Source organism: Kogia breviceps, chromosome 7, assembly GCF_026419965.1.
Source record: "Kogia breviceps isolate mKogBre1 chromosome 7, mKogBre1 haplotype 1, whole genome shotgun sequence".
Classification (NCBI taxonomy): domain Eukaryota; kingdom Metazoa; phylum Chordata; class Mammalia; order Artiodactyla; family Physeteridae; genus Kogia; species Kogia breviceps.
The window spans coordinates 107921395-107944917 of record NC_081316.1 but is presented as its reverse complement, the minus strand read 5'-3'; the positions used below and the strand labels follow the sequence as shown (position 1 = coordinate 107944917).

Below are 23523 nucleotides of genomic sequence, written 5' to 3'. Positions count from 1 at the left end.
GTGAGGAAAGGAGGGAAGTGGAATGCCTCACCTGGCCCTCAGGGAGGGGGGGGAGTTTGGTGCACAAGCCAGGAACAGAGCAATTCCCCGACGGGCGCAGCACAGCAGGAGCCTTCAACCACAGTCTCAGCGCAGAAATAAAGGGCTGGCCACCAGCCTGGGAAAGGACCACAGCCTGTCCAAAGGCCACCTGAGAGTTACTGCTTCCATGCCGGCTCCACACTCTGCCAGGTCCTCCAGGGCAGGACTGCAGCATATTCCCCTGTGACCTCAGCACCTACCCAGTGCTGCCACACTCACACTTACACCTTCGAGGTGGCTCTTGGGTGAGTGACCCCACGAATTCTCTTCCTGCCACATCAAAAAGAGGAGATCTGACCTGTCTAGAATTTAGTAGTTTGTAACCTTTCATGGCTTTGAGACCTCGCTGAGAATCTGATGAAAACCAGGGCTGTCCCCCTCCCCAGAAAACACACACACACAACACACACGTCACCTGTGATTTTAGTGACTTTGTGTTTCAAGGGTTCATGTCCCCTCCGGGACCCCAGGTTGAGCGAGCCCTGGGCTAGGATCTGGGTAAGGGCCCCTCCAGATCCGAGGTTCAGGCCCTGTTGTCCTGAGCCCCGACGTGGAAGCCTGGAGAGCTGGGAAGCAGACAAGGTGAGACAGGCTGGGTGCTGGCGGGAGGGAAGTGTAATCCTGAATGCCGGCGTCGCTCCCTTCATCCAACTGCCTAGGCCTGGGGGGTGGAAAAAAACCAATGACACCTGGTCTAAGAGAAAAATGAAGAAAGAAAATGAAGGCAGAAAAATGAGCACTTGTCATGTACCCAGATGTGTGCCAGGCACAGCCCTCATCTCCTGTCCTGACAATCACCAAGCAACACGGTGACAAGCCTGTCCTGCCAGCTGCAGCGTCACCCCACCCAGCACACACGCACCAGGGCACATCTCCCTCAACCCCGCAGGACCCTGAGCCCACACGCTCCCTCGAGGCCCGGCCCCTCTGCGTGCGCTGCATCTCCGGCTCACTTACACAGAGAGGCTTCTGGCTCTGCCAACGACATCACAGTGGGCAGGCTGAGGGGCCAAAGAAGGCAGCGTGGACATCTGCGATGACGCCCGGAGCCAGGCCAGCACAGCCCAGCTCTCCGGGTCCTAGAGCTGGTGGGAAGCAGGAAGGAGGGAGCAGGATGCTGGCAGGCGAAGCAAGGATGAAATATTGATGCTCGCGTCCTGGTAAAGCAGAGAACGCCACTTGTCCATGAATAAAAGATGCGCCAGAGGAGCAGGCTGGACAGCGGATTAATTAATCTAAGTGAGTGCTCTGCCCTGTGCCATGGGGCGGAGCGGGGGTGGGGGGGGCCTGTGGAGTAAACAGACTCACCTCCCAGCTGCCGGCTGCCGCCCCAGCCCTGCAGGCCCAGAGGGGCCAGCAGAAGTCCTCTGTGCCAGGCAGGCAGCTGGTTTAAAAAAAGGACACGGGCAGAGCAGCAGTGCCAAGCCCAGATGGGCAGGGAGAGGGCCAGAGGCAGCCGGACTGTCCAGGACAGGCCTGGGCCTCTCTGGCCCATGCCTGCCAGGGGCCACACGAGGTGGCAGTTTCCCCGGCCACGTGCAGGGTCTCTGAGGTCGGTGAGGGGAGCATCTGGGGCTCCTCGGTCCTTTCCCGCTGCCTCAGTTTCTTCCTCAGGGAAATTGTGAGAACCGGCAAAAAGAGGGGGAAGGTAGGAAACAGGGCAGAGACGGGACGCCTAAGATTTGGCAGAGAAAGCTGGGCACAGGCCGGCACCGCTCTGAGGAATGTTGGCAGGGTGGATGGAGGATCACAAGTGCTCAGGCCCAGGGAAGAGCTGGATGGGGCTATAGCTGTATCCGCCCTCGGAAATGCTCAACCCAAGATCCTGACGGCTTCTCGCCTTCAGCGCAACATGGAAAATGTGCTCATGGAAGGGAGCGGTCCACAGGTTCTCTGAGGTGGTGGCAGAGGTCTCAACAGGAACTGGCGCTCACGACCTCTGCTTGTATTTGTCTTCACGGTACGTGGCTCTGGATAGTGCATGTTGCCTCAAGGTTACACTAGACTTTATGGGAAGGGTGGCAACCTCCTTCATTACGCTCCTCACTCCGCGGTCCTGCAGGAGGGCGTCATCTCCAGCATCTGAAGCGTCCTAATGACACCCCCCCGGAAGGAGCTGCCCATCCTGACGGCGGCTCCTCCCCCAGCCCCACCAGCCTCAGTGGAACCAGGGTACCCTTTGCTGGGGTCATCATCCTGGTTTGCTCTATGGACAGCAGTGCCAGCCCTGGAACCTTTCCCCGGGCAATTCATCACGAGCGGCCTGCTGACATCTCCTGGGCTCTGCCTCATATTTGTTATTTAATTTTTTTCACCTAGGTTTAGTCCTGTATCTTCCACTCATTCTTAGCCCCTTGAATGCCAACGAAGTCTTTTTGGCCCTGATAGTGCCTCAAAGCCCTACACAGCCCTGGGCTCACAGGAAGCACAACACACAGACATCAGAAGAAGCGAATGAACAACAAGGGCCCAGACAGCCACCCTCTCTTCTGGTCTGATCTTGGTGCCTGGACAGCCCTCACACTCCTGTCTTTAAGACGGGAACTAGAGACTTCCCTGGCGGTCCAGTGGTTAAGACTCCGCGCTTCCACTGCAGGGGGCACGGATTCGATCCCTGGTCAGGGAACTAAGATTCCCACATGGCACGTGGCACGGTCCAAAAACTTTTTTTAAAAAAAGATGGGAACTAGTCCTTACTGAGGTGTTTTACAGGCACCCGAACTTCCCCACAATGAGGCAGGTACATCTCTCCCATTGAACAGATGACACAACTGAGGCTCAGCTTTTGGCAAGGTCATCCAGCTGGCAAGCGACAGAGCCAGGAATGGGCCCTGGTCTGAGCCCAGGGTCCTTGCTCGTTCCTCCACGTGCTGATAGTGAGAAGCGGCCAGAACACAGAGCAGAGGGGACTTAGCTTTCCTCACTTCCTGTGGAGGAGGAAAGAGGGTTCCCCTGGCTGCTGAGACTGGTGGGAGCTGGACAGAGCCCAAGTGCTCAAGGCTGCCCCGGGAATGCGGGGCGGGTCCCACGGCTGAGAGCAGAGAGGAGACAGGTGGTGAAACCCCACTCCTCTCCCAGGGCTCCCTGGAAGATTCCCCAGGGTCTAACCAAATCCATCCAGCTGCCAGAACCTGGCTGCCCAATTCCAGGCACCTCACCATCACCTATGCCTGGAGCTGAGGGCCAGGGCTGGTGATTCTCCTCAGCCCGAAAATAATCACAGGTTCTCAGGACTGCTGACGGGAGACAAAAAAACTGGCAGAAGACCGACCTGGGAGGCACATACATTGTCACACACACACTCCAGCATTTTATTGCGGAAACGGGGGTATCTAAGTGAGTGAATTTCTGGGGAAAATAGTGGCTGGGAAGCCAGGGACCTGCCATTTCTGTAGTCACAGTGCCCCCTGCTGGCAATATTTGGCATGGCTTGTAGGGCTGTTCTTGAGCCTGGGGAAGAACTTCCAGACTTCTGGTATCCATTCATTCATTAATTCATTCATTCATTCACAGATATTTATTCAGCGCCTGCTGTGTGACAGGCATTGTTTTAGGGGCTGAGTATACAGTAGTGAACAAAACAGACTAAAATCCCTGCCTTTTTGACGCTTATATTGTAGCGTGGAAAACAATAAACAAGGCCAACAGCGTGCTGTAAATATACAGCATGCTAGAAGGGTGAGCACCAGGAGAAAAACAAATCAAGAAGGAGGCAGGGATAGCCCAGGAGGTTGTGATCTTAGATAGAGCAGTCAGACATGACATCTCTGAGCCGGTGACATTTAAGTAAAGTCTGGAAGGAGATGATGAGAGAGCCGTGTCGATTTCTGGGCAGGAACATTCCAGACAAGTGCAGAGGCCACACCATGCCTGCTGTGTCTGGGGAACAGAAGAGGCCAGTGAGGATTCAGTGGAGGGTGGGAGAGTGGTAGGAGGTGGGGATCAGATTCCGTAGGAGCTCAGAGGCCATCATAAGGCTGTTGACCCCGCAAAATGGGGCTTCATCGCAGGTGCTGAGCTGAGGAATGGCATAGCCCGGCTTGAGTTTTCAAAGAACCTCTCCGAGCCCTGTGTGGAGTCAAGGGTGGAAATGGGGACACTGGTTAGGAAGCCACTGGAACCTCCAATAGGAGATGATGGTGGCTTGGCCCGGGGGTACCTGAGGCAGTAGGAGGTGTGGCAGGATTCACTGGAGTGGGAGAGAAAGAGAGGCGCCATCTTTGACTCTAAGGTTCTGGTGTAAATTACAGAAAGAATGGTGTCGCCCTTACTGAGATGCAGGATTTGCTGGCTTGACAGGAGGAACTGGGAGCTTCATTTGGGGCTTGTCCAGTCAGAGTTGCCCATTAGATGTCCAGGGGACAGTTGGATAAATAAGTCTGGAGCTCAGAGGCGAGGTCCTGCCTGGAGATACAGTTGGAGTCATCACCTCTTGGATGACATTAAAGTCATGAGGCTGGATGAGATCCAAGAGGGTAGAAAGGAAAGCAAGGGACGAAGGACTGAGCCCCGGAACCCTTGACTTATGAGGTCAGGAAGATGCAGGAAAATTAAGAGGAAGAGGCAGCGAAGAGAGGGAACCAGAAGGCTGGGATCCTGGAACCCAAGTCAAGAGAGAGGAAGGGGTGGGCAATCATATCAAAAAGCTGCAAATCCCCATCAGGGCTGAGAAGGGTCTACTGGATTCAGCAAGACAGAGGACGTCGGTGACCTTGAGAAGAACAGTTCTGGAAATGGATGGAGACAAAAAGAGTACGTGCAAGAAAGAATGAAAAGAGAGAAATTGGGGACAAGTTGAAACCACTCTCTTGTGGATTTTGCAGACTCTTTTGTGAAAGGGAGGAGAGAGATGGGAAGGTAGCTGAAGGAGGAGTTGGTCTGGGGTTTTTTAACGTGGGAAAAAAATAAGGACCTGCTTGAATGCTGGCAGGGGTGATTGGAGAGGGAGAGAAAAAAAAAAAACCTGCTGGAGGAGACGTAGGGGACAGCAGGTGAGAAGGGATGAGATCTGGTTGTTTATCCCAATGAGGTACCACTTCACAGCCACTATGACGGCTAAGACCCAAAAGACAATAACAAGTGTCGGTGAGGATGCGTGTAAGCAGCTCTTTGCAGGAAACTGCCCTCAGCAGGAAGGCCCTTTTCTTGTCACTTTAACAGAGCTATATCGCAACCAACTTTTAAACCAGGCAACCCTATGCTCTACTCATCTCCGGCCCAAGCACACCCTTCAGATCGTTAAGTCACACAATACCTTGTCTAACTTGTCAGTTCTTTCCATAGATCAAAGAAGTAGACATGAAGAATAAGTAACTGGTGACCAGATCTCTTCCCTAGCTTCCCCTTCAGCAACCTCCTGAACAAACTGTGTGCCCAAACCTTGCGAACAAGGTAACGTCTAGAGGAAGATCACGAGGAATCGACAAATCCTCACATAAGCCTGCACACAGTGGGGGACGGAGACAACGCTGACCCCCTGTCTCAGCGATTAACTGGATTACTTCCCTGTTTCTCTTTAAAAGCTTTCACGGCCGAGCAGAATCTTTGGAGGTGGTTTGGGGGGGATGTTGTGTCCACCCTCTCCCCAGATTGCCGGCATTCTGATTATAGGCATCTTTCTTTTCTACCAACATCTGTGAGCATTGATTTTGTAAGCAGTGAGCAGCAGGGCCCAATTCAACGCAATAACACGTAGAGAGATGGAAAGTCTTATACGTTGTTGGCAGGAATGTAAAGTGGTGCAGCTGCTTTGGAAACAGTTTGGCAGTTCCTGAAAAAGTTAAACACGGGTGACTATAGTTAATAATACTGTCTTGTATAATCGAAAGTTGCTAAGAGAGTTGATCTTAAAAGTTCTCATCATAAGAAAAGAAACTTTGTAACAATATTTGTGATGGATGTAACTAGACTTCTTGTGATGATCATTTCACAATACATACAAATATTGAATCACTGTGTTGTACATGTGTATATATATATAATATAATGTTATATGTCAATTATATCTCAATAAAAAAAACTTTAAGTTAAACATGGAGTTACCATATGACCCAGCAATTCCACTCCTATGTGTACCCAAGAGAAATAAAGACATACGGCCACACAAAAATGTGTACACAAATGTTCATAATAGCCAAAAAGTGGAAACCCAAATGTCCATCAACTAATGAGTGGATAAACAAAATGTGGTATGTCCATACAGTGGAATATTATTCGGTCATAAAAAGGAATGAACTACTGACACATGCTGTAACATGGATGAACCTTGACAACGTTACACTAAGTGGAGAAAACCAGACACCCAAAGCCACAGATGGTATGATTCCATTCATATGAAATGTCCAGAATAGGTGAATTCATAGACACTAGACTTTTCCATAAAGTAGATTAGCTGCTACCAGGAACCGGTGAGTGGGGAACAGAATGGGGAGCAATTGCTAATGGGTATGGGGTTTCATTTGTGGGTGATAAAAATGTTCTGGAATCAGGTAGCGGTGATGGTTGCACAACTCGGTGGATATGCTAAAAAACATTGAACTGCACCCTTTAAAAGTGTGAATGTTATGCTTTGTGATTTTTTTTTCTCAACAATAATTGTTGTTTTTTAAAGATCTGATTGTGCAGAGTAGAGGGGCTGCCTTGGCCCCAGGAAAGAGGCAGAGGACTCGGGCACTGAAGCAGGTAGGCGGTTGGGTGTGGTAGTGGGCCACCGTGGACGTTCTCCCCTGGTGGCTTCTACTGTCTCAGTGAGACAGGCGGTGAGGTCGTCAGCTGTGAGTGAGTGGGGGAGTGGTTCCAGGAAGAGCAAAGGTGAGGAATGAAGCGAGAGAGGAAATGGATGGACTCGGGGACATTGAGTAGGATTGCAGGGCGGGGCTGAGGCCCAGGCGAGGGAGGCAGAGGAGCAGAAGGGATGTGCTTGGGGGAAGCGGGGAGCCCCAGCAGCCTTGAGAGTATGGGGACCTGGGTCAGGGGCACCATGCTCCCCGCACAACACAGCTCTCCTGATCTCTGAACACACAGGTACACACGTGGTGGTGTTGCACCAGCAAACCCTAAAGATGCCCACCCGTGAGCCTTCACAATTGTAAATGCACATCCCTCTCACCCTGGGATCCATTACTCTTAGGGAATCTAGCCTCAGAGACTCTTGCTCATAGACACAAGATGTATGTACAGGCTATTTGCAGCAGCTTTGTTAGTAATAGTAAAAGATTGGAAACAGCCCGAATGTGCATTACTCGGGGAACGGTCAAATAAATTCTGGTCCGTCCATGCTATGGAAGCGCTAGAGCAGTAAAGACACGGGAGGAGCCTGTGTGTGTGACAGGGAAGGATGCTAAGAGCTAAGACGCAGCATCATTAAGTGGGGAAAGGTTGCAGAACAATGAGTGTAATGTTACGTGATTTTCTTTTCTTTTTTTAAAAACAAAAACGGTATTTATAAGTGTATACATGGATTATTAAAAGCTACAAAAGATCTAGAGAGGGTACAATTTACATTGTTAATGCTGTTTAATCTTGAGGTGTGGGTTTGGGGAAAGGAGTTGAAGAGGGTTAAAGGGATCAAAAGGGTTTTAGAGGGGGACTTTCACTGATTATTTGATACATTTTATGTTTTTTGGACTTATAACATGGAGCACAGATGCTTTTGTAATTTAAAAAGGGAAGAACTGCTGTGCCCCCCACCCTATCCCTGGCTCCTTTCCTGCCCTGGGTCAGGGAGCCCTGCGGGGCCAGCGTCCCCCCAGCCCAGACAACTTTGCCCTGCCACGTGCCTGGAGGCAGACACCAGGCCTGGCCAGAGCACAGTGGGTCCCTGGCAGCCTTGCCTCTGCCTGCCCTTCCCAGCTCCAACCCCCAACCTCCCCTTCCCCTCCCCCCATACAACTGCTCCCCTCCAGCCACATCCCTGGGGAGGAAGGTATCAGATCAATGCACTGGAACCAAAGGTACCAAAGGCAACGGAAGCAGCGGCCCTAATGATAATACCCAGCACTTATATAGCACTTATTGTGTACCAGGCACAATTCTAAACACTTCATATATGAACTCCCAACAACCCCACAGGTTCCATATATTACTATTTTCACTTCGTAGCAGATTTTTTTTTTTTTTTTTTTTTTTTTTTGCGTTACGCCGGCCTCTCACCGTTGTGGCCTGTCCCGTTGCGGAGCACAGGCTCCGGACGCGCAGGCTCAGCGGCCGTGGCTCACGGGCTTAGTTGCTCCGCGGCATGTGGGATCTTCCCGGACCGGGGCACGGACCCCTGTCCCCTGCATCGGCAGGCGGATTCTCAACCACTGCGCCACCAGGGAAGCCCCCGTAGCAGATTTTTAAACACAAACAAATAAGAAGGAGGCACGAAAGGCTAAGTCCCTTGCCCCAGGTGCTACAGCCCACTGACCTGAGAAAGAGGCCACCTCCCGGGAACCCATGGTCCAGGCCGGCCTCGGCCTCCCACTTCCCTCCCCCGCAGCTGTGGGTCCTGTGATGTTCCGATCGGGCCGTGTGCCTTCCAGGGCGCGGCTATGGTTTCCTCAACCCAGAGCCCCAGCCCTGCACACGCCTGACACACAGGCAGCACTCATCGTGTTTGCTGAATTAATTGCTCTGTCCCCCCATCCCCCAGTCCACCGTGGCCCCCTGGGCTGTGGCTTGCCCTCTGGGAATTGGTTTCCTCATCTATAAAATGAGGGGGTGGGTGCACTAGACGGCATCCTACCACCGCTTCAGGATGAGAATTAAGGTGAAGCCAGTAGGGGCTTCCCTGGTGGCGCAGTGGTTAAGAATCCGCCTGCCAATGCAGGGGACACAGGTTTGAGCCCTGGTCATGGAAGATCACGTGCCACGGAGCAACTAAGCCCATGCGCCACAACTACTGAGCCCGCGAGCCACAACTACTGAAGCCCGTGCGCCTAGAGCCCGTGCTCTGCAACAAAAGAAACCACCGCAAAGAGAAGCCCGTGCACCACAACAAAGAGTAGCTCCCGCTTGCCACAACTAGAGAAAGCCCGTGGGCAGCAACAAAGACCCAACACAGCCAAAAATAAACAAATAAATAAATAAATTTATTTTTTTTAAAAAAAAAGGTGAAGCCCGTGCTCATCCCAGTGGGGTGACTGTCAACGGTGGGACATGAGGGCCAGGGTGGAAGGTGGGAGAGCTTCTGAGACGCCTGCCCTCCTGGGCCTTCGGGAGCTGGGAATGTGGGTCTCACCCAACCACAGGCACAGACAGAGACTTCACCCGACTGTCCAATCAACGTGGGTCCAGGGCACAACAGCCCACAACCTGTGCCGTGGGCTCTGCAGGGGCTACCCCTGCCCAGCTTCATGGAAGGTGGGGGTCTGCTCCTGTCACCAAGTCAAAAGTCTTGGCACCCAGGTGGCCGCCACAGGTGGAGGAGATCACATGCCATGTGGGCAGCACGTGGTGGCTACATTTGGCAGCGTGGCCGGTGAGCCTGTCTGGGGCTCACGGACACAGGGAGGGGTGGGGCTGAGCAGTGTCTCTGGTCTCCTTGGGCTGCGGCAGCCGGGGTGTTAGGGGGCCTTCCCACAGTACTTGTCTATCCATCTGGAAAGCGCCAGAACAACCTGGGGGACAAAGAGCCAGTGGAAGGAGGAGGGAGGGGACCCCTCGGCACTGGGCGAACAGACACATTCACACATCCATTCACAGTGCCCCACAGGAATTGGCTTCCTCGAGCCCGAGGCCCAGAGAGGCCAGGGACAGGGCCTTTGTCACCAGCTGGGACCTGAACTCCACTCCTGAGTCCACAGCCCATGCCTCACCTCATTCCATCTCCTCTGGGTGAACCAGGATTCTGCACTGGGACTCAGATGCAGCCGCCAGCCCTGTCCTGCCCCAGCCCTGGGCTTCCAGCCTCAGCTCTGGAGCCAACCCTCGGTGCCAAGGCAGTGAGTGGCCTCAGGTCTGCGATCCAAGGGGTCCTGGACTAGATTCCACCGGTGGATTCACCGTCAGCTCCTGAGCCCCCAGCCAGCATTCCCCCCACCCCATCCCCTCCACAGCCTCTCATCATCCATAACGGCCCCATCACTTCTCAACAGAGTCTCCCAGCCTCCCAGCCCCATCCCTCAGGGTCACACAGCCAGGCAACCACAGGCCTCAGACTTCAAAGGAGGTCCAGGTGGCCCATAGAAAATAAAGGGGGGAAGCGGGGTGGGCCCCTCATCCTCCATGCCCCAGAGGTCACCCTCTGAGTGTTTCCTTTTCCCTTTCCTGGAATAGATTTTGGAGCTCTCTGGGGGAGCGCTGGACCTTGACCCTCTCGCATGGTACTAGGGAGCTCTGTGGTCCCAGGGACAGCTCCAAGCTGTTAGCAGACCCATAACCAAGGTGAGTATCTGGGAAGGCTGTCCCTCCGGCGCGCCCATGCCACACGACCACGCTGAGACACGGTCACTCCCCCAAAGAGGACTCAGGCTACAAGTGCCCCCGACCCCCCTACTGCCCCCTCTATCCCAGTCCCAGGCTGCCCACAGGTGGCCTCCAACCCCTGTGCTGCCAACTCAGAGGATTCAACAGACAGATGACAGCAGGCAGCCCTTCCCCGCCGCCTCCTCGGAGCCTGTTCCTGGGCCCGAGGCCAGAAGGATTTTCCCGGAACTTCTAGGGCCTCTGGCACAAAGATAGCAAGAAACCTGGGGGAAGAAAGAACAGGACAGAAGCAGGCAGAACAAGCGGGGGTTGGGGGGAGGGTGTTACCATGTTCCCCCCACCCCTCCCTGTCCCCAGCACTTGCTGCTTCCCTGCCTATGCACATGAAAGCTCCCACCCACCCCTCCCCACAAAAGTCAGGAAGGCAGAACTGCAACCAGGTAACATTAAACCAAGTATAGAGGATGCTGCCCCGGCACAGAGGAGGGCCCCATCACAGACACTGTGGATCCAGGAGGACTTCCTAAAGGGAGTGCTTTCTAAGGCCTTGGGGGAAAGACCATTTCAAGGAGAAACAGTCTGTGCAAAGGCCCTGAGACAACAGAAAGCGTGGTGAGGATTGAGGAGAGTGGGAAGGGTCTGCACAGAGGCGGCAGCCAGAACAGCCCCGCTCCACATTGGTGGCCAGCTGTTCACTCATCCTGCTTCCTAGACAAGGCAGGAATGCGCCCAGCCTCCTGCTGGCCCCATGAGCATATTTGGGAAAGTCTCTTGTCACAGTCCTCAGCCCAGCCCAAGACTCCTCTGACCTCCCACATCCTCTCTGAGGCTGCTGCTGGGCTGGGTCTCAGCCCTCAGCCCTCAAGGAGTTCCTGACTCATCGTGGAAAAAGCTAAAAAAGACGAGTCTTCTCAAGAATCAGTCCAACTCTAGGGGGAGGGCAGCTGTGACCCCAGCTCCAGGACACAGGGACAGTGGAGGGGGGGCAGAGAGCAAGTCAGAGACAGAAGCAGATGCAGAAACAGAGACCCGGGCAGAGACTGATGGAAAGAGAGACAGGAGGTGCTAATCACAGACACAGGCAGCCCAAGGCAGCAGGACAGAGATATACCAGGCAGCGACAGCTAACATAAGCCAGAAACAAAGCGATACCCCTAGGTACACAGGAAAGGCTGCCAAAGACAGCCAAGGACTACAAAGTCAGCTCATCAGCTGATCCAGAGCCAGCCTGTAGACCCCAGAAGAGATTGGGTGGGGCGCCGGAACGCAGCTCCCAGCTCTGGGATGGGTCCAGTGACCGCACTTGCAGAGCAAGCCACGAGGGGGCGGTGTTGCTCCAGCCACTGCCCTTCAACCGGGAGCCCAGCTCCCCAAAGACAAAGGCAGACTCCCTCCATCAGAAGCGGCAGACAAAGACCCAGGCTCACTGAAGGTGTAAGAGACTTGGATAAGGGAACCCAGAGCACCCACACCCCAGCCCGGAGAGCCCCTCCTCATCCCAGCATCTCCTCAAACCTGCCCCTTCCCTCCACATTCCCCATCACCATCCCCCTTCCCCCTTTCCTGACACCTGCCTGGAAAGCCCAGAGCATAGAAGGGCAGAGCCTGGGCATGCCGGCCAATTTCCCTGCCCTTTCTGTAAAGGACATGAGCAGACGCTAGGTCTGAGGACTGCCCTTGGCTCCTGCCACAGGGCCTGGTCCCCTCCTTTACACCTTCCCTTGTAGGCTCTTAGATTCAAAGCATCCCTCACAAAGATACAGAGGTCCGAGCTCACGCTTACCAGCAGTGCTAAAATCACAAGTGCAACCTTGGGCTGCATTAATAGAACCTAATGTCCGGTGGAGGACAGTCATCAGCGATGAAGTCCAGGCCTCTGGTCACTTCTCTTGAAGGGAAGTTAATAAACCAACATGACCCAGGAAGAAGGCCACTGAGGAAACATGCTACACATACAGGATCCAGCCGTGAGCACCAACACCGTGTCAAACACTTTATATATTGATTTCATCTCACCGAATCCTTACGTCAACTTGCATTATCTTACCCATTTTACAGACAAGAAAACTCAGAGACGCTCCTCTTCCAGTGACTATCCTGTAGGTGTGTGTATTTCTCAGAGCTCCATCTCAGGCCTCTTCTCTTCTACTTTGTACATATTTCCCAAGTGTTCACATTCATTCCTGTGACCTAGACTTAGTTCTCAAGTTAAGTCTTTTGCCAAGATCTTTCTCCCAGGTTCCAGATCAGTCCGTCCACCTGCCTTCTCCTGATCTCCTCCTGGATGTCTTCAGGGACCTAACATTCTACGTGCCCAACGGTGACTCCAGATCTTCACGCAGTGGGTGACCCGGGCACACAGCCAGCTCCCCTCAGCCAGCCTCCACCACTCCCAACCCAGTCAACTTCCAGTAGACTCTGCCCTGCTTGAGTCCAGGCACTGCCCTCCACCCCATTGCAACTCCCTGGACCTTGCAACCGCCATCCTTCACCTCCACCCCGCCACCGACTCCAAGCTTCAATATATACGGATGGACTCGTGTCATTCCCCTGCCTAAACCCATCCAGTGCTTTGAATTGCTCTCAGGGCCAAGTTCAAAGTCCTCACCGGGGTCTGAACTGCCCTGATGAACAGCCTCCCCCTCCAGCTGTCCATCGGCACGCCTCACGCCCTCCAGCCAGGCAGCCCTCCCCCACCACGGACCACCCCCTCTGCCGCAAATGCCTCCTCCTCCTTCCTGCCCTGAAGCCTGTCCTGAAGCCCCCCTGGGTTAATGCTTGAAGAGCCCTCTGACCCTCTCCTTAGCACCCGTCAGGATGCTAATGTGCTCTCGATGCGTGATTACGTTCTCAGTGCCTGCCGTCCAGCAGAGGGGGAGCTCTGAGGGGGTCGGACTGCATCCGTGTTGGTCACTGCTGGATCCCAGCCCCCGTGAGCCTGCACGAGTCTGAGTCTGGAGCTGAGTAAATGTTTGTTGAATGAATTCTGCCCCTTCCACACTTCCTGGGGTAGCTCAGCATGGCTCTGGACAGAGCTGACTCTTGGTCATGTCTTCCTCCTAGTGAGCTGAATCCTCTCAAGTTCTTGAAACAACTTCCATTAGGGCACCTGGGGGAGGGTCAAGCGGCCATCCCTCTTCCTGCATCCAGCCTGCTCTCTTCCCCTCTCCCTCCTCCACCCGAGGGCCCCTACGCCCTCAGCCAGCCCTCCTAGGCCGGGACACTGCTGAGGCACCTCTCGGGCTCCTAGATGTCGCCTTTCCTCCTCCCAATGTGTTCCCGGCAGGGAGGAGACGATGTGTTCCCTGTCTTCCGTCTCCAAGCCACCAGCACACGTGTGCACGCGCGCATACGCACACGCCCTGGCACACATCCTCAGACTACTGTCTGGGCCTCCTGCTCACCTGAGCACGCTGCTCCCTCTCTGCCCCAGTAAGGGGCGCCCTCTCCCTCCTCCAAAAGCTCCCCCACCCACACTCCCCCAGCCTCGTCTTGCCCCAGAGCCTCAGTCCCAGGATCCCCCAGTCTGAGAAGCCGACCTTGGGCTGGGAGTCCCTCTGTGACTTGTTTGTGGCCTTGGGCTTTCCCTCCCAGACCTGATCTCCACTTCAGTAAAAAGAAATGGTTAGATCATGAGATGATTTCTGAGGTCTCTCCCAGCTCTCGAATCCTGTATTAGTTTGCTTGGCTGCCATAAAAAGTACCACAGACTGGGCGACTTGCACAACAGAGATTTATTTTCTCACAGTTCTGGAGGCTAGCAGTCCCAGAGCAAGCTGTGGGCAGGGCTGGATTTTTCCGCTGCCTCTCTCCTTGGCTTGCAGATGGCTGTCTGCTCCCTCTAACTTCCCTCTGTGTCCTGATCTCCTCCTCTTAGAGGAGCACCAGCCATAGTGGATTAAGACCCACCATATGACTTCTTTTTACCTTAATCACCTCTTTCTTTTTAATTTTAAAGCCCAGTTTATGGGTCTTTAATTTTATGATTAACACTTTTTAAAAAATTTATATACTTATTTATTTTTGGCTGCGTTGGGTCTTCATTGCTGCGTGCGGGCTTTTTCTAGTTGCAGTGAGCGGGGGCTACTCTTTGTTGTGGTGCACGGGGTTCTCATTGCAGTGGCTTCTCTTGTTGCAGAGCACGGGCTCTAGGCGCACGGGCTTCAGTAGATGTGGCACGCGGGCTTCAGTAGATGTGGCTCGCAGGCTCTAGAGCTCAGGCTCAGTAGTTGTGGCGCATGGGCTTAGTTGCTCCGTGGCATGTGGGATCTTCCTGGCAGGGCTCGAACCTGTGTCCCCTGCATTGGCAGGTAGATTCTTAACCATTGCACCACCAGGGAAGTCCCAACACTTTTCTATTGTGGAAAAATATACATAAAATTTACCATTTTAGCCAATTCTAAGTGTACATTTAGTGACAGTAAGTACATTCACACTGTTATGCAACCATTACCATATCCATCTCCAGAACTTTTTCATCATCTTCCCGAACTGAAATTCTGTACTCATTTACACTAACTCCCCACTACTCCCTTCCACAGGCCCTAATAACGACTATTCTACTTTCTGTCTCTCAATTTGACTATTCTAAGTACGTCACGTAAGTGGAATCATATAATATTTGTCTTTCTGTGTCTGGCTGATTTCCTTTACTATAATGTCCTCAAGATTCACGTTGGGGTTTCCCTGGTGGCTCAGTGGTTGAGAGTCCGCCTGCCAATGCAAGGGACATGGGTTCGTGTCCTGGTCGGGGAAGATCCCACATGCCGTGAGCCTGCGCGTCCGGAGCCTGTGCTCCACAACAGGAGAGGCCACAACAGTGAGAGGCCCGCGTACCGCAAAAAAAAAAAAAAAAAAAGATTCACCTTGATCACCTCTTTAAAGGCCCTGTGAGCAAATACAGTCACATTCTGAGGTACTGGGGGTGAGGACCTCAACCTCTGAATTTTAGAGGGACACAATTCAGCCCAAAACAGATCCCAAAGAGGCGACGTCATCACCCTTGCTGAGTGTCAGGGCAGCGGGGAGGGCTGATGAGTGACGTGTATAAAGCACCTGTGGCCGGGCAGGGCACAGAGCTGGTGTTCAGTAAACAGTAGCTGTGAGCATGCTGCTGCTGAGGACAGTGATGACGACAGTGACATTGGATGATGTCTCGGGATTGGCCTAAGCAAAGTCACCGAGCCCTTACCTGGTGTCCCCACGGGGAAGGCCCCCCGTGGAGGTTCGTGCGTGCGTCTCGCCCTCGCTCCTAGGTCTCTGGCCTGTCCCATCCCTCCCGTCAGGTGAGGAGCTGTCCAAGGACAGCTCCCGGGCCCTTGCCTCGTGCTTCCTCCGCGCCTGCGCAGTATGCCCCACGCAGGGGTGCTCACTGACCAGCTCCCGGCGGCGGTGGTGGAGGATGGGAGACCAGGCAGATGAAGTGTTCAAAGTGGTGGGCTGAGTTCAGGGGAGTGAAGCCAGTCGGGGGCTGGAAGGCAGAGCATCTAGGGAAGGGCGGGCCTTAGAGGTCATATAGGGGTTTGCATTATTTCCTAACAGCCCTGGGAGGCCTTTGATGGGTTTTCAACAGGGAGAGGTGTGATCAGAAGTGGATCAGGGGGGGACTTCCCTGGTGGCACAGTAGTTAAGAATCCCCCTGCCAACGCAGGGGACACGGGTTCGAGCCCTGATCCGGGAAGATCCCACATGCCGCCGAGCAACTAAGCCCGTGAGCCACAACTACTGAGCCTGCGCTCTAGATCCCGCAAGCCACAGCTACTGAGCCCACGTGCCACAACTACTGAAGCCCGCACGCCTAGAGCCCGTGTTCCACAACAGAGAAGCCACCTCAATGAGAATCCCGCGCACCGCAACTAGAGAGAGCCCGTGAGCAGCAACGAAGACCCAACGCAGCCAAAAATAAATGTACTAAAAAAAAAAAAAAAAAAAAGAGTAGATCAGGAGAAGTTGAGATGGGGTGGGGCAGTACCAGGGGAGAGAGCACCAGGTGAGAAGGGAGCGGGGGATGCGGACAAGGCAGGGACAGCTGGGAGAACAGGGCGGCTGTGGTGCTGTGAGACCCTGGTGATGCATGGAATGCGGGGGGAGAGGAAGGGGAGGTACTAGAGGTAATTCCTGAGGGAACAGGTTGGGGAAGAAAATCAGAGATTGGGTTTTGCACACCCTGGGTATGAGGTCCCTGTGAGATACCCGAGACAGGCGGGTGGCTGTATGGGATACCTGGCATGCTCAAGTCTTGGCTGGGGTTCTCACTCGACAGAGGCGAACTGACGTTGTGGGAATAGAAGACATCACTGGGAGATATGTGGGTGGGGCCGTGGGCCGGGACCACGTTTGGAGGAGCTACAGAGTCCATGGCCCACCAGAAAAGCACAGGACGACAAAGGAAAAACCCAGAGAAGTCTGTGCCCTGGACCCAGAGGAAAGAGAATGTTTCAAGAGGAAGGAAAGAGTCAGCTATTATGAAACTGCAGAGCTGTAGAAAGGACAAGGGGACATTTGAGAGGGTATATTCGGGGGTATATTCGGTTTGGTGACATGGAGACCATCCATCGGTCATCTCGGCCGCAGAAGAGCTGCACAAGATCAGAGGTGGTCTCAGAGGGTAGAGAGATGAAGAAAGGGAGGTGTCACTAAGGACCACTCTTTCAAGAAATTTGTCTGTGATGTGGAAATGGGGAAAGAAAGATGCTGAATATTTTTAAGATGGAGAAAGTCTGTGGATATTTAAATGCTGGTGGGAAGAAGCCAGGAGGAGGAAGGAGACAGGGTGAAGATACAGGCAAGAAAAATGTCCACAGATAATCCAAGTCCCTGAAGGGGGAGGGGAGGTGGGGAGGTGAGCAGAGAGATCTCTCAGGCAGGGTGGCTGCAGGTGCGAGGAGGCTCCGTACTGGAGCTTTGGAAACTGGAAACCGAATAGATGGTGGCTCTCCGCTGCCCTGAGCCCAGGGGGGAGGGGGAAAGAGTTGGATGTTTGAAATCGTCACTATAGAGACACATAGCGAGGGGGCGGGGGGGGGCTTCTAAGCAGGAGTACACACCCCGGTGAAAGCCCTGATGCGATGGTGAAGTAGAGGTCCCCGGCTGCCCCTAGCCGCAGCCCTCAAGCCAGTGCAGGACAGAGGGCGGCTGGGTGTGCAGGGCCGTGCAGCCCTGCCCTGTGTAGCAGGAATCCTCCCGCCGGCTCGGTTCAGTCTGCCTTCCTTTGGCTGAGGGAGCAAGGGGCGAAGGCCTGTTCTCCTGCATCCAGCCCCGTAGGGCAGCCAAGCCCCCGGCCTCAGCGGGCCAGCCGAGGATGTCCACAGGGGCAGCCAAGGCCTCGAGAGGAGGGGTCACGCTGGAGTACTGCTGAGTAACGAACGCTGAGTACTTCGGTCCCTTTCCTCCTCCCGCTCCCCGCTCCTGCCCCTGGTTCTCCTTCAGTCACTACCGTCTCTCTTCCCCTCATCTCTGGGGAAATGGAAAACAGCCCAGCAAGTGAGGGATGGAAGGGGATTTTGGAGCACAAGTGGGAGGGGGAGGGAAATGCACGCATGGAGAAACAACAGACCCCTTGTTGGAGTGATTCTGCCCCAGAGCCATCCAGGGCTGGGGTCTGGCTCAGCAGGACCAGCAAAGGGGCAAACTGGTAAGGGAATTTAGAGTTTGCAGGAGAATGATAGAAATAATGTCATCCGAGCAGACTAGAAAGGAAAATGAAGACAGGAGAGGATTGAGGAGAAAACAGAAGTTCTAATGACACTAAAAAAAAAAAAAAAAAAAAAACTCTTGTGGAAGGAGTTGATGGAGGAGGCTGGACAGGATAGCTGGAAGGTCACATAGTCTTAATACAGAAAAGGGGAGGGCGGGAGGGAGGAGGGTAGGGCTGGTTGAGCCCTGGACAGGAATGGGGGCCATTCCCACTGGAGATCCTGGCCACTCTGGATTTTCCCAGGCCACTGGCAGACTCAGAAGAGACAGGGAGGGGCCAGGGTAGAGCAAAGCTGGCTGATGGGAGGGGCCCAGGGGACTGGAGGCCTCTGGCATCATGGCAGCCCCTCAGGTTCAAGGTCTAGGAGCCTGAGTTAGGATGCGGGGGCAGGCTGGACTGCCTAGGCTGGGAGCAAGCTGTTTCAGGCCCAGCTGTGGGTAGGAGGGAGGGAGGGAGGGAGGGCGGGAGGGAGGGAGGGAGAGAGAAAGAGAGAGAGGGGAGAGGCAGAGACTGGTCAGGAGTTTTCCCACTTTGGGCTGGGTCACCTAACCCAGCAGGTGTCAGAGAGTCAGGAGGGAGAAGGGCCAGGCAGGGGTGGGAAGAAGAGGGTCTAGACTCCACTAGGGGGAGCCTCCCAGGTGGGCCTCAAGGGAGAGGGCCTCCAGGTGGAACCGTGTGGGTGCAGCAGGTGCCCTTTCTGCAGGAAATGCTTTACCAAACTACTCAAAGGCATATGTGGCCTCAGAAATGTTAGGAGCCACTGGCTGAATGACATTCGGACACCATGTCCAAACTAGGGCCTGTGGGAAGGGCCCATCTTCCTGCTATGTCGCCAAGGCAGGAGGGAAGGTGCTGCCAGGAAGGGGTGTGGCAGTCTCCCAGCTGGTTCCTCCTCCCTGTCACCGAGCTCCTCCCCTTAAAGTTCCCCGGTCCAGAATTATTCTTGAGTCCTGCTATGTGCCTGACTCCAGGCTGGGTGTTGGGAAGGCACAGGCAAGTAAGCACAGTCCTTGTCCTTGAGATGTTCACAGTCCTAGAAGGTAAGTGTTCCTCTCCTCACCTGGCACCAACCAGGTGGGATACAGAGTTGGTGCTCCAGGCCTTTGCACATGCTGTTTCCCTTGCCTGGAACACCCTTCCCCTCCCCACACCCATCCCCATACAATTCCTCCTACAAGTTTTAAGCTGCTTAATTTACCTCCTCCAGGAGTAATAAAGCCTTAGGTGTCACTCCATCTGGGAAGACTTCCTTGAACTCCCAAGGCTATGAGTGCCATGGCCCCAACACAACCCACCACTTCCCTTCCCCCAACCTCCCACCTCAGCTGAAGTTCTAAAGATGTGGTGTAGTTGTGACTGATGGTGTGGGCTCCAGAGTCAGAATCCAGAGGAGGCCTGCAAATCCTGGTGCCTTCACTGACCAGCTGAGGGACCCTGAATAACTTACTTGCCTTCTCTAAGTATCAGTTTCCCCATCTGTAAAATGGAGAGGGTTTTTTGTTTGTGTGGGTTTTGGTTTTTCTTTTTCTTTTTTTCCAGCTTTCTTGAGATATCATTTACATAGAACAGTGTGTAAGTTTAAGGTGTACAACATGTTGATTTGATACACTTATATATTACAAGATGATGACCACCATAGCTTAGCTAACACGCCTTCCTTTTGCATAATTACCATTTCTTGTTTGTGGTGAGAACATGTCAGATCTACTCTCTTAGCCACACTCAAGTATATGATACAGTATTAGCTATAATCACCATGCTGTACATTACATCCCCCAAATTTGTTAATCGTCTTTTGTAATTATTGAGCTATAACTGACGTCTAAGTTTATATTAGTTTGGGGTATGCAATATGATGATTCAATATTTGTATATATTGTGAAATGATCACCACGATAAGTCTAGTTAACAATAATTACACATTTTTTTCCTGTGATGGAAACTTTTAAGATGTACTCGCTTAGCAATTTTCAAATATACAAAGCAGTGTTATTACCTATAGTCACCATGCTGTACTTACACCCTCAGGAAAAAATGAAGGTTTTAAGAGTACCTATTTCATAAGATTATTTTGAAAATCAAGGAAGACATTCTCCGCAAAGCAACTTAACACAGTGCCTGTCAAAGGAAATTCAAAAAAGTACTTAGTGGCTATTATGATTATTTGACAACTGTAGAAGTGCTCGCATTAAGGAACAGCCCTTGAGGGGGCACCACCTCTCTGGTTTACCACGAGACATCTTAGCAGTGATCCTGCCGCAAGGTAGGTGCTCAATATAAAACTGTTGAGTAAATGACGACATTAACCCCTGAACTGATACCACTGAACCCTCTACTTCTAGCCATTTCTCTAGTTTTTCTGGTCCAGGCTCTTGGTGCTGTGAACTGGGGATCCACCTGGCGGGAGAAGGTCAGAATGAGAGCCCTGGGAGAGGGAGGCACGGTCAGAAGTTGGGAGAACCACCTGAAGTGCCAGCGACAGCCTGTCAAAGACCAGCCCCTCATGCAAGTGAGGCCATCCTGACGGTCCCTTGCTGCCTGTTCCATGGGCCCGTTCTCTATGCTGTTTCTTCAAACTGCCTCACGAGGTTTACTATTAAACTTTCCATGATTTTAGCACCACCTGCTGCCAACAAATATGAGACAGGAATAAAGTTGACCAACAGTTCCCAAAAAAAGGACCAGCACTGTCCCATTAGGGACCCCAGGGCCTGAGGAGGGCAGCCTGTCCAAAGTAGAAACGTCCTTTCAAGGAAGCATCTTCCCTCCAGCACCACCACCCTGCTTACTCCAGGGTGCCCCTGGGTGCCTCCCAGACCCTGGGTCTTCCTTCTCTGCCCAGCTCGCTGGGAGTTGAGGTGTGTTGAGTAGTTACCCTTCCAGGAACAAGAGAAGGAACAGAGCATAGAGAGGCCTGCGGGGACAGAACAGAACGTAAAGGTGGAGAAAATGAGTGGAGGCACCTCAAGTTAGAATTTAGGCCTGGGGACCTCCAACATCTGATGCAAGAGGCTGTGGAGTCTGGTGGCTCTGAGTGCTTCCTAATTTCAGTCCTGTCCCCAACTTGCTGTGTGACCTTAGGCAGGTTACTTATCTTCTCCGGATCCTAGCTTCTCCCTCTGTAAAATGCAAAGTGTGATATTTGTAGTAGTGACAACTATCACTGCTTGTCCAGCCAAGTTCAAGGGCACTCCCACGGTCACTCCAAGTGACCACAGACCCTGGGTGGGGTCTCCCTCTTCCTCTTGAACTAACAGATACAGCAGGAAATGAGGGCTGAGAGCAAAAGACCACCTGATGGGGCTTCCCTGGCGGTCCAGTGGTTGAGACTGGACCAATGCAGGGGGTGCGGGTTCGATCCCTGGTCGGGTAGCTAAGATCCCACAACACCCCATGGCCAAAAAAACAAAACATAAAACAGAAGCAATCATGTAACAAATTCAATAAAGACTTTTAAAATGGTCCACATCAAAAAAAAAAAAAAAAAAGACCACATAATGGGAGGGCTGAGGCTGCCACAGTGGGCTTCATGCCACAGGACTTACAGGGAAGCAGAAATCTAAGTGAGTGGAGCTGTCTGGCTGGCAGAGAGGAGAATGGATGCAGAGAGAAGCAGAGACAGCAGAAAGGCCATTGCTAGAGCTGCCTTGATGTCTCTGCATCCCCAAACCCCAAGCTCTGAGTATCTAAGCAACAAATACCCCTTGTCACCCTAAGGTCAGAAAAGCCATAGCTTGAACCTGTATCCTGCTCACAGGGTCGTCTTGAAATGAAAGCATTGGGCTTCCCTGGTGGCGCAGTGGTTGAGAGTCCGCCTGCCGGTGCAGGGGACGCGGGTTCGTGCCCCGGTCCGGGAAGATCCCACGTGCCGCGGAACGGCTGGGCCCGTGAGCCGTGGCCACTGAGCCGCACGCCCGGAGCCTGTGCTCCGCAACGGGAGAGGCCACAACGGTGAGAGGCCCGCGTACCGCAAAAAAAAAGAAAAAAAAAAGAACTGAAAGCATTAGCCCGGAGTCTGGCACGGAGTCGGCGCTCAGTGATAATGGTGGTGCTGGGGATCAGAGCCCAGCCCAGGTGAGAAGAGTCTCAGGAAGGCCCCTGCCCTGCAGCGAAGGCCCCTGCCCTGCAGCCCACGTACACGCTCCGTAGGCCCCTGGGCGGCAGGGGAGGGGTGGTGAGCGGCTGAACTCACTAAGCCTCCCCCTCCTGCTCCTCCCAGCAGCAGCCCCAGCCAGGCCTGGGCCCATGCTGATGTCCCAGCAGGGGCCATAAAGGTGAGGGAGGTGGAGACACACCCACTAGGCCAGCCCTGGCAGGGCTGGGGGTGGGGGAGACAGGAGAAGTGAGGCAGTGCCCCAGTGAGGTGCACTTTCGGGTGGGCTTGGTTAAGAGCACAGCTCTGAGCCAAAATGTCTGAGTCTGACCCTCTGTGTAACCTTGGGCAGCTCACCTAAGCTGGGTCTCAGTCTCCTTGCAGTAAAATGGGCATGAGAGCAGAACCTACTTCCTAGGGTTGAGGGGGAGGTAGAAAGAGGTCAGGATGGGCCAAAGTCAGAACAATGCAGCAAACAGACAATGATGAACACTGCAGATGGTACCTGAAGAGAAGCAGCCAGATGCAGACACCGGCTTTCACTGGAGGAGAACAGGCCTGGCCTGGGTGCTGGGCTCCCCCAGCCACGGTCTCAGGACCGCTGCCTCTGGTCTGCTCTGGGATTCCCACGAGCACCGTCTCCTTCCTCCACCCACAGCCCTGCAGCCCGCCTACCCCTCATTCCAATCTCGAACTCCTTCCATACATCCTTTAGGCTCTTGTGCAAACATCAACCCCTCTTCTTCAGCCAGGGCCCTCTGCTATTCTGTCTCAGACTCTGGGAGCATTTATCATAGAGCTTGAATCACAGGAAAATCCCGCCATAACATTCATTCAGACAGAGCACAGTTGGGGCTTTCCTCGTGCCTTCCAGCTACCCCTCACCATCGGCTGCTGGTGAACAAGGAAATACTCAAGTTCACATCTTTGGGGGCAGGGACAGGATGTCCAGGAAGCATAGCCTGTGACCATTCGGGACTTTCTCACATCAGTGCCAGTTTAGATGCATAGTGTAATTTGAACTGTCTTTACTTTTTGTGCCAGGAAAAGAATCCACTTTTTAAATTCAATGTTTGCCTTATTTCCGCTTGCAAAACAAAAATCAGTCCCCAAACTAAAAATGTATCAATTTCAAAGTATTTTTATACTACGACATTTGACTATGAAAATCATTTAATGTCTTTTTTTTTTTTTCAGTACGCGGGCCTCTCACTGTTGTGGCCTCTCCCATTGCGGAGCACAGGCT

At 53.3% G+C, this 23523-nt stretch overlaps 1 long non-coding RNA gene across 1 annotated transcript in view; it reads right to left on the bottom strand.

Annotated features, from left to right (window-relative positions):
• Positions 1 to 14690: 14690 nt before the first annotated feature.
• Positions 14691 to 23523, bottom strand: part of LOC136794524 (uncharacterized) — a 44026-nt gene continuing 35193 nt past the window's right edge. Inside the window, exon 3 of the long non-coding RNA XR_010841461.1 lies at positions 14691 to 14843. This is a non-coding gene — a long non-coding RNA (uncharacterized lncRNA). The remainder of the gene's footprint in view (positions 14844 to 23523) is intronic.